The sequence below is a fragment of the Cornus florida genome, unplaced genomic scaffold (assembly GCF_030987335.1).
Source record: "Cornus florida cultivar Cherokee Brave unplaced genomic scaffold, ASM3098733v1 CherokeeBrave_3.0.0_Hap2_Chr01, whole genome shotgun sequence".
NCBI lineage: Eukaryota > Viridiplantae > Streptophyta > Magnoliopsida > Cornales > Cornaceae > Cornus > Cornus florida.
The window spans coordinates 44,493,399-44,502,509 of NW_026775571.1; the positions used below are offsets into that span (position 1 = coordinate 44,493,399).

The window sequence follows — 9,111 nt, forward strand, 5'->3', positions numbered from 1 at the left end:
TTTATCAATTTTAATCAAGACGTCCTCAATGATATCCCTAGGCTTTTTAATTGATCGGTCGGCAAGTTGCAAAACTACCGACGTCGGTTTCAAGTCTCTTAAGCCTAATTTGACATATACCGAGTATGGAAGAAGATTAACACTTGCTCCTAGGTCAAGAAGAGCCTAATTAATGATATGATCACAAATTATGCCTGAAGTAGTAGGTGAACCGGGGTCCTTAAACTTTGGAAGAGTGTTATGCTGCAAAATTGAGCTTACTTGCTCGGTTAAGACCACTTTCCTAGGTGCTTGGCTTTTGTTCTTCCTCTTTTAGGTGCACAAGTCTTTCAAGAATTTGGCATAAGCCAGAATTTGCTTGATTGAATCCAAAAGTGGAAGATTAACTTTCACTTGCCTAAACACTTCTATGATTTCATTTACTTTGGCCTTTTGCTTGTCATTTGAAATGGATCCTTTTAAGGCATCCGGAAATAAAGCTTTTGGTTCAAAAACCTTTTCTGAAATTTTCTTTGAAGTTTCTTTAACACAAGAAGTTTTCAAATCATTTTGTAAATCTTTCTTTTTAAAATCACTTTTCAAATCATTTTTCAACACATTCTCATTTATATGGTCATGCACATGCAATGAAGGAGGAATATGATATGAAATGAGACGGGTGTCAACTTGTGGTTGCACCGGTTCACTCTCTTCATTGGACATACCCACTTGGTTGTCCACAACCTTTCCACTTCTCAAGGTAGTCACCACATTGACATGCTCTATTGTGTGACCTTTCGATAAGGAATGAGTTTCCACAACACATTGTTGCTTTTGTAGGGCATTCAAAAACATTTTTCCCTTCTCTCTTGTATTTAAAGTGCTAGCTATTTGCCCTACTTGGGTTTCTAGCTTTGCAATGGATTGAGAGTGAGAATGAAGTAATTGTGTGTTTGCCTCTAAAATGCCCAAAGTGGTCAAAACTTTCTCTTCAAAACGGGACTTCTAACATTTCCTTGGGACTATGATGGTTGATTAGGAAAATGAGAATTAGAGAATTGGTTTCCATGTGATTAGTATGATGATCTAAAACCTTGGGAACCTTGGCTTTGTAGTGGAGGTGGAATGTATTTCCCTTGAAAATCGCCTTGGGAAGGGTTTGAGCCCTCCCCTCGGTTTTTCCAAGAGAAATTCGGATGATTCCTCCAACTAGGATTGTAATGATTACCATAAGGATTGTTCCATTGATTAGTAAAAACAACATTTGCTTGTTCATGATGCTCACTTTGCACATGTTCATGGGGACAATTGGAAGTAGATTGTAAAACACTTGAACAAGTCATACATGTCTTATTAGATGCATGATGAGAATGGTTAGGGAAGGAAGATACTTGATTCGCCGAGTTTTGGTTGATTAAAAATTGATCAAACCTTTGAGATAATGATTTCATCTCGACGGCAATTTCATTGGAGTGGTTGACTTGATGTAAGCCAACACTCTTCCTACCACTAGAGTTTCTACCATTATTCGAAGATAAAGTACGATGCAAAGAATTTTCACTTATGCTCTCATAAAGATGCCACACGTCATCCTCATGCCTATCAATGTAAGAGCCACCCATGGAAGCATCAACCATGCCCTTGTAATTATCCGATAAGCTCTTAAAGAAATATTGAACTAATTGCCATTTGGGCATGTCATGATGTGGACACTTCCTAAGCAATTCATTAAAGTGTTCCCATGCCTCATGAAATGTTTCTCCATCCCCATGTGAAAATTCTAGAATTGAGTTTCTCATGGCATTGGTCTTAGAAACCGGATAGTACTTCTTCAAGAACTCTTGTTGCATTTCTGCCCAAGAAGTTATTGAAAAAGGCCTAAGATTGTTAAACCAATATTTTGCCTTGTCTTTAAAGGTGAATGGAAAAAGTTTAAGCCTTAAGACCTCTTCCGGCATGTCCGTGTATTTTATGGTGGAACATACTTCAAGAAACTCGTCCAAATGCTTGCAAGGTTCTTCACTTGGAAGTCCATGATAGTTAGGAAGCATTTGAATGGTTTATGGCTTGATTTCATAGTGGTGTGCTCTAAATGGTGGCAATTGAATGCATGTGGGTGCATTATATTCATTAGGCACATAGTGATCTCTTAAAGCAAGGGGAGGATTAGCAATTGGAAGTGCAACATGGGTACCTTGATTGCCTTGAATGATGGGAGGTTGTGGAGCATAGATTGCCCTTGATTGCCTTGAACTTGGCCTTGTTGTTGTGGTGGAAGAACAAATGGCCTTGGCATGCCTAATGGTACTTGCATGTTATCATGATGCACATTGGGGTGGAGGATGCCTTGTTGGTCTATGTGACCAAGGTCCTCCACATGGTCCTCATTGTGTCCTTCCATTGATGAAATGGATTGACTAGAACTATCTCTTCCCCTAGGGTTTCGAACAATGGATTCAAGATGAAAATTTAAAGGGATAAGAGTGGGTCTCAATGATCTACGACCATGCATGCACAATGCAACACAACAAGCAATAACAACAAACACTTCACCTTCACAACAAATCAACAATCAACAAACTTCCTCCACATACAATGTTCTCATACTCCCATGCTTTAACAATATGCAAGAAAAGTAAATTGCCTCTACGTGGGCTCACGATTTATCTAAGAATTGAATTACAAGCCTCCACGAGGGCTGACGATTTAACTAAGAGTTTAAGTAAGAAAAAGCTCACAAAGGTCCTTTAGCATTTCAACTCCAAATTTTTAGCTTGTAGCTTAGCAATTTTTAGATTTTTAGCATTTTTCCTTGCTTGCTTAGCTCTTTTGCTTAGAATACTCCTTTGCTTACCTTCTTAGCCTAATACTCCTTGTTAAACAAGAACAAACACAATAAGTAACAAAAATTGAAAACAAAGTAAAGGCACGATCAAAAGAGTACTAATTCCTAATTGATTCCACAAATACGATGTTGCCAATCAATCAATCCCCGGCAACGGCGCCAAAAACTTGGTGTGGATCGTCGTCAAACCCAAAAAGTTTATGTAATGTGGCCAAGTTTTACATTTAGAAATTGCCACTACTACCTTTCACTAAAAATATAGCTAGGGCAAGTAGGGATCGTCCCAAGGGATTGAGGGTCGCACTAGGTTGAGAAAAAAAAATTAGGGTTATTAGGTCGAGTGATCAAAATAGTGGTTGGTTGGTTGGATTACACTAGATGCAAATTAAACTAAAGTAAACAATAATGCAATAGAGAGAATAAAAGAGAGAGAGATCTTGGGGTTTAGAGATCACCACTAAGCATACTTTTCTATACCTTTAATGAATGATTAATGAGGGGAAAGACATGTATTGCAACAAGATGTGTGTGTGTGGTTGTTTCAACAAGCATGGATGACAAATTAAGCATATATTGTCTAAACAACATGGTGGATAGCACAACATATCAAATTAAGCCATTAATCATTTCTTTAAGCTCACAATCCAAACACATCACAAGGTTAGAGATATATGTTACTTGCTTTTCATAAGTATGAAACATCAACAACAAGCATGGATTGTCCTCCCATTTAACAACTACACTACAACTAAGCTAATGACATGAAATTAAACTAATTAAACTAAGGGAGAGGTACAATCCATCAAGAAATAAGTATGAACCATCAAATAAACCACAAGAACATAACATTAAGCACTATGTCTTGACAATCTCTAGATCTATAGCATCAATACACATAGACATGCATCAATAACACAAGAAATAGAGACAAACACATGAACATCTATTCTAGCATACATAGACATATGGATAGAATGAAATGATCAATTGAAAGCATTAAACCACATAAATCATTGAATAAACAAGATCTATATATATAAAAGTGTCAAGACATGAATCACAATACAAATCCCCTCAAAAATACATAAATCAAGAAGTAGAAAGCATGCTTAGGGCTAACTCTAGCCCCAAGAGGATGTCTAGCCACTCATGGATGATGTCCTCTAACCCTTAAGGGCAAGCTCCATGGAAGAAATCTGCTCCTTGGTTGATGAAGAGTCTCCAATGGTGTCTCTAGCCTTCTCCTCTTATTTTCTTCCTTACTAAGTATGTGTATCAAAGTATATCAAAAGGCTCTAAAGTGTATATGCCCAAAAAGTGGCTCATATTCCTTATATAGGTAGGTCAAAAATCAGCCCAAATGAGCTAGGCTCGTACACCAATAATCCTCTAATAATTGGATATGAGATAACTTTTAATGAGCTGGAATTTGGATTTTTCTCAGGATTTGGGAGGTTCGGTCGATCGAACTTGAGGTACGATCGATCGAACATGGCTGAGATCTATCGAATTTAAGTTAGATCGATCCTCAATGGCGGCGCCTTTTTGGATAAAAACAAATCTGAGATATTTTGAAGATATTTGTGGGAAAAGGACAAAAGTGGTTGGTAGGGTGGTATAATTGGATAAGATCAATCATTTGGATAAGGACAAGATGGTTCGATCGATCAGAGAATGAGGTTGGATCGATTGAACTTTGAGATTTTTGAATAGGAACAAACATGGCTCAGATCCATTTTGAAGTGCTGAGATCGATGAAAGTTAAATCGATCGAACTTTTCTTGAGATCGATTGAAGTTGCTAAAATTCCACCCTTTGCTTCCTTTTTGCTCTACTTTGCTCCTTTCTTTGATTCATCCTAGAATTGCTTCAATTATGCTCTTATTTGGCTGAGTTAGCTTGTTTTGGGAATAAGTACCTGAAAATGGAAATAACATGAAATCAATACAAAACGGTAAAATAAGATAGATAAAGGTTCTAGAATACCTAAGCTTAAGGGGTTTAAATACGCACTTTTCAGTGATCATCAGCGCTCGTCCAAGGGTGATGAGCGCTCCTATAGAGCACACCCCAGGGCAAAAACCCACTGCCCTATTTACGAGTGCTCGTCCCCCATGGACGAGCGCTCGTCCTGCAGATAAGCTTGGCAACTTTTTGAGTTTGAAATGTAATTTTGAGGACTTTCTGGTTCTTTTTGAAAAAAAACAAGGAACCTTCACCCTCCCCCCCCCCCCCCCCCCCCCAAATCATGTTTTCTATCCAACCATGTGGACTGAAACAAAAAAAAAAAAAAAAAAACTCGATGTGAAATGTCTAGAATGCCACAAGATCAGATTAGGCTCAAAACGGCGAAAATGTAACTTTGCACCAAGTATGCATTTGACCCGAAATGCATTTCTAGGCTGAAACAAATATGCACGCAAATGTAATAAGTGATTTTAAGTGCGCGGGAATGGTCCGCGGCTCCCGAAAACGGCCGATGCAAAATCCAATCCCCCGATGGCCAAAAAGGAGAATATGTATATGAAATGAAAATTTTGAAAACCAAAATTAACAAATAATTGCAAATTACCATTTGGCCCTTGGCCATACTTCATACATAATTAATGAGACCCTATGAAAGAATAAAAATAAAATTCCCACACCCGATGCAACCATGGTGAAACAATAATTTGTCATTTTTCAATATTTTCATAATATTTCATAAAGTCAAAAGTTACATAGGATATAAAATAATTGTCATTGGCCTCCGGCCTCATCTCATACATATCAAATACATTCCAAAAGGTGTGCTTATACACACATTATATAAATGGAATCAAATATACAAGTTTTGACATATAAAGCTATAAAATGACATTTCATGCTAACATTTGCATGAAATGGAAACTTAAAAGCTGCAAGTTATCCAAGGAATGATGAGCATCACAAACCAAGTCTTCGTACCTGAAAAATGCTCTAGTAACTTTGGGGTGAGTAACATAAAGCTACTCGTAGGAGATGAGCATGCATAGACCAAACATTTTACAATAATATCACCTTAAGGTGAGGTAATTCAAGAGGGATCATGCCACCTAACGTGTATGTTAAAGTGAGACTCAGGGATCATCTTAAGCTACCATAACTCATTTATAGCATAAATCACATCATTTATGCAATTCAAACAACGTTGAAGCATGTTATACGAAGCAACACGACATAAATTCTCAAAGCCGTCAACTTGAAATCTAAAATACGAAAACAACAAAAGTGGGTCATGCCACCTAACGTCTATGTTCCAAATGAATTTATAAAATCATTTCTAAGCTACATTTGAACATTTAAAACACCAGTTACAATATCGATGCAATTTAACCAACATTGGAACTTCTAATGCAACATATAAAACATGATTTCTCAAAGTCAACATATTGAAACTCAAAATGGAAAATCAAATAAGGAACAACAAGTCACGATATCATCTAGTTTTCAACTTGAAATGAAATGAGAAATCAAACAAGGTGGATACTTGGACATCACGCCGGATCAAACCGACACCATAGTTACTTTAGGGTTACTAGCCCACAGGTAACCTCCCTATGTGCGCACTAGACTATAAGAGGACATTCCCCCGTACTAGAACCATGTCCTAGCCATAGCCAAACAACGACATCCCAAGTTTCCAAAATCAATAAGTTGTGCAACAACGTATATATCAACATGTATATACAAGATAATCAACTATCAACCACGCACAACCAAATTTGGAAACACATACAATACATGCTCTAAGTTCACCACTACTATGGCATGAAGATGTCAAAAACAAAGTGTGCAACTCATTACACAAGACAACAATATTCCATAAAGAAAACATATTCTTATGAATATAAATATAACAACAATGTTATCCAATGCTCAAAACTTAACCAAGTGAGTGTACAACAAGTCCAAGTCTATGATTTTAAATATAGAAACAACTTCTAAAACACAATTAGATCCATGGAGCCATTAGATAGAATTTAATTAAACAAAAGTAATTAGATTCTCTAGATTTCAAATCAATTTCAAATAATCTCAAATCAATAAATGTTAAACAACATAGCATGCTCATTACATATATCAAATTAAAAGAGCAAAATGAGTAAGACATCATCATGTAGAATTTAATTAATTTAAATTAATTAAATCTCTAATTTTCAAAAGTTGTTCAAATGATCCCAAAATTAATATATAACAAGGACTAAGTCATGGCCATGCCATATATCAAGTCAAAAGTGAAATACAAGCAAGGTACAATTAAGTAGAATTTAAATCAATTTAAATTCATTAAATCTCTAAATTTGAAAACTAATTAAAATCATCCCAAATTAATATACAATAAAGATCAAGTCATGGCCATGCCATATACCAAATCTAAAGTGAGTTATATGTAAGTTACAATTAATTATTAATTTCTCAAATTAACATAAGACATGCATACAACCTATACAAAAGCAATTAATTCACTTAGAAAAATAAACTAGAACACCCCCTACCTCACTAGAGAAGTGTTTCTCTAGAATCCAAGGCAAATCATCACAAAATGGAAAACCCTTCAAGGGTTATGTAGAGGAGGATGAGGAGAACAAAAAGTATTCCAAGTTTTATGGTCTAAGGTGAGTGGAAGGGCCTCAAAAATCAAGGTCAAGACCTAAGCAACAAGCTTCTCTAATGGTGGCTAGGGTTTTTGGTGAGGAAGAAAATGATACAATGTGATAAAGTGTGAGTGGAGGAAATATAAATCCTCCATTCACTATGTGATCCTACACCGTGGTTAACATACACTTCTTTGGTCAATTGCACAAAAGCCCTCCTTTAACCACATAATTCCAAAGTAACCCAAAAATAATTACAAGTAGGTCCCTCCTCTAAATATCTTGCCAACTTAATTGCAAAATGGTCCTCAAGACAAAAATAATTACTTATAGTAATTACACAAATAACCCCAAAAGAAAGAAAAATTTCAAAGAAGTGTGCATCCACACCCTTAAGGAAGAAAGTACACCACTAGTATACATTTATAAGAAAGTAAAAATACAAATTTCTAAGAAATCATATACCATGAGTGCATGCAAAAGTGGACACCAATCCGAATGCGAATAGTGAGGTTGTGCCAACAAAGTGACATCGAGAAAAAGACGAAAAGTGAATAGTGCCAAAAAAGTAAAAATGTGAAAATGACTCGATCTTTAAAGGAAATTGTCAATCCAAAGGAAAGAGTCTCAGAAACCATTGTCGAGCACTCGAGACGATACCAAGGGAAGAGAAACTGAACACAGAAAAGAAAAGACAACGAAAAAAATTTATCCGTAAAATTTGAGGAAAAAGGAAAGGAAGGAAAACAACTGGTTCATTACATTAATTCTCATTCACAAGCCATATCAAAGCTAGAGGCACAAGTTGGGCAAATAACGAGTACTCTATCTTGAAGAGATGATGGAAAGCTGCCTAGTCAGCCAGTAGCCAACACGAAAGGGCAGACTTACATGATTGATGAAACCAATTCCTCAGGTATTCATCATGAGCAGGTTCAGGCTATCACTACATTGAAGAGTGGTAAAGTGGTTGATAACCAAGTTGAAAAAGGACAGGAAGAAAAAGAGAGGCTTAGGGTTCCCATTGTTCCTATCATTCATAATCCACATCCCAGGGTTGTTTCCTCAAATTCTATTCCACAAACCACAACAGGAGTTGAAGGTGGAGTCACTTCTTCACCTACTCCCAACCTTGAGACAACTTATGAGTCAAGAGCGCCTTATCCTGAACGTCTCAAGGAACCCTCCTACTTTGGTAAGCAAGGGGAGAAAATTCAAGATATGATGGAGGTCTTTAAACAGGTCAAAATCAATCTTCCTCTGCTTGATGCTATAAAGCAAATTCTAGCCTACTCTAAATTTCTAAAGGACTTGTGCACTCTTAAGAGAAAATCTAAAAGCCAAGTTCCTAAGAAAATTTGTCTCACCGAGAAAGTCAGTGCTATTCTTAAGTACAACATTACTCTAAAGGTTAAAGATCCTGGTGCTCCTATAATTTCTTGCATCATTGGAAACAATGTGATAGAGCGAGCACTTCTTGATCTTAGAGCAAGTGTGAATCTTATTCCTTACTCGGTGTATGAGAAGTTACGTTTGGGAGAGTTAAAACCTATATCGATTGTTTTATAACTTGCTGGCCGTTCTATCAGACAACCACGAGACATTGTTAAAGATGTACTCATTAAAGTGGACAAGTTCTATTTTCTGGTCGATTTCTTAGTTCTTGATACA

At 36.6% G+C, this 9,111-nt stretch overlaps 1 pseudogene; it reads left to right on the forward strand.

The window, feature by feature from the left end:
- The first annotated feature begins 1,674 nt into the window (after nt 1–1,674).
- Nucleotides 1,675–1,773, forward strand: LOC132283018 (small nucleolar RNA R71; annotated as a pseudogene).
- Nucleotides 1,774–9,111: the final 7,338 nt, after the last annotated feature.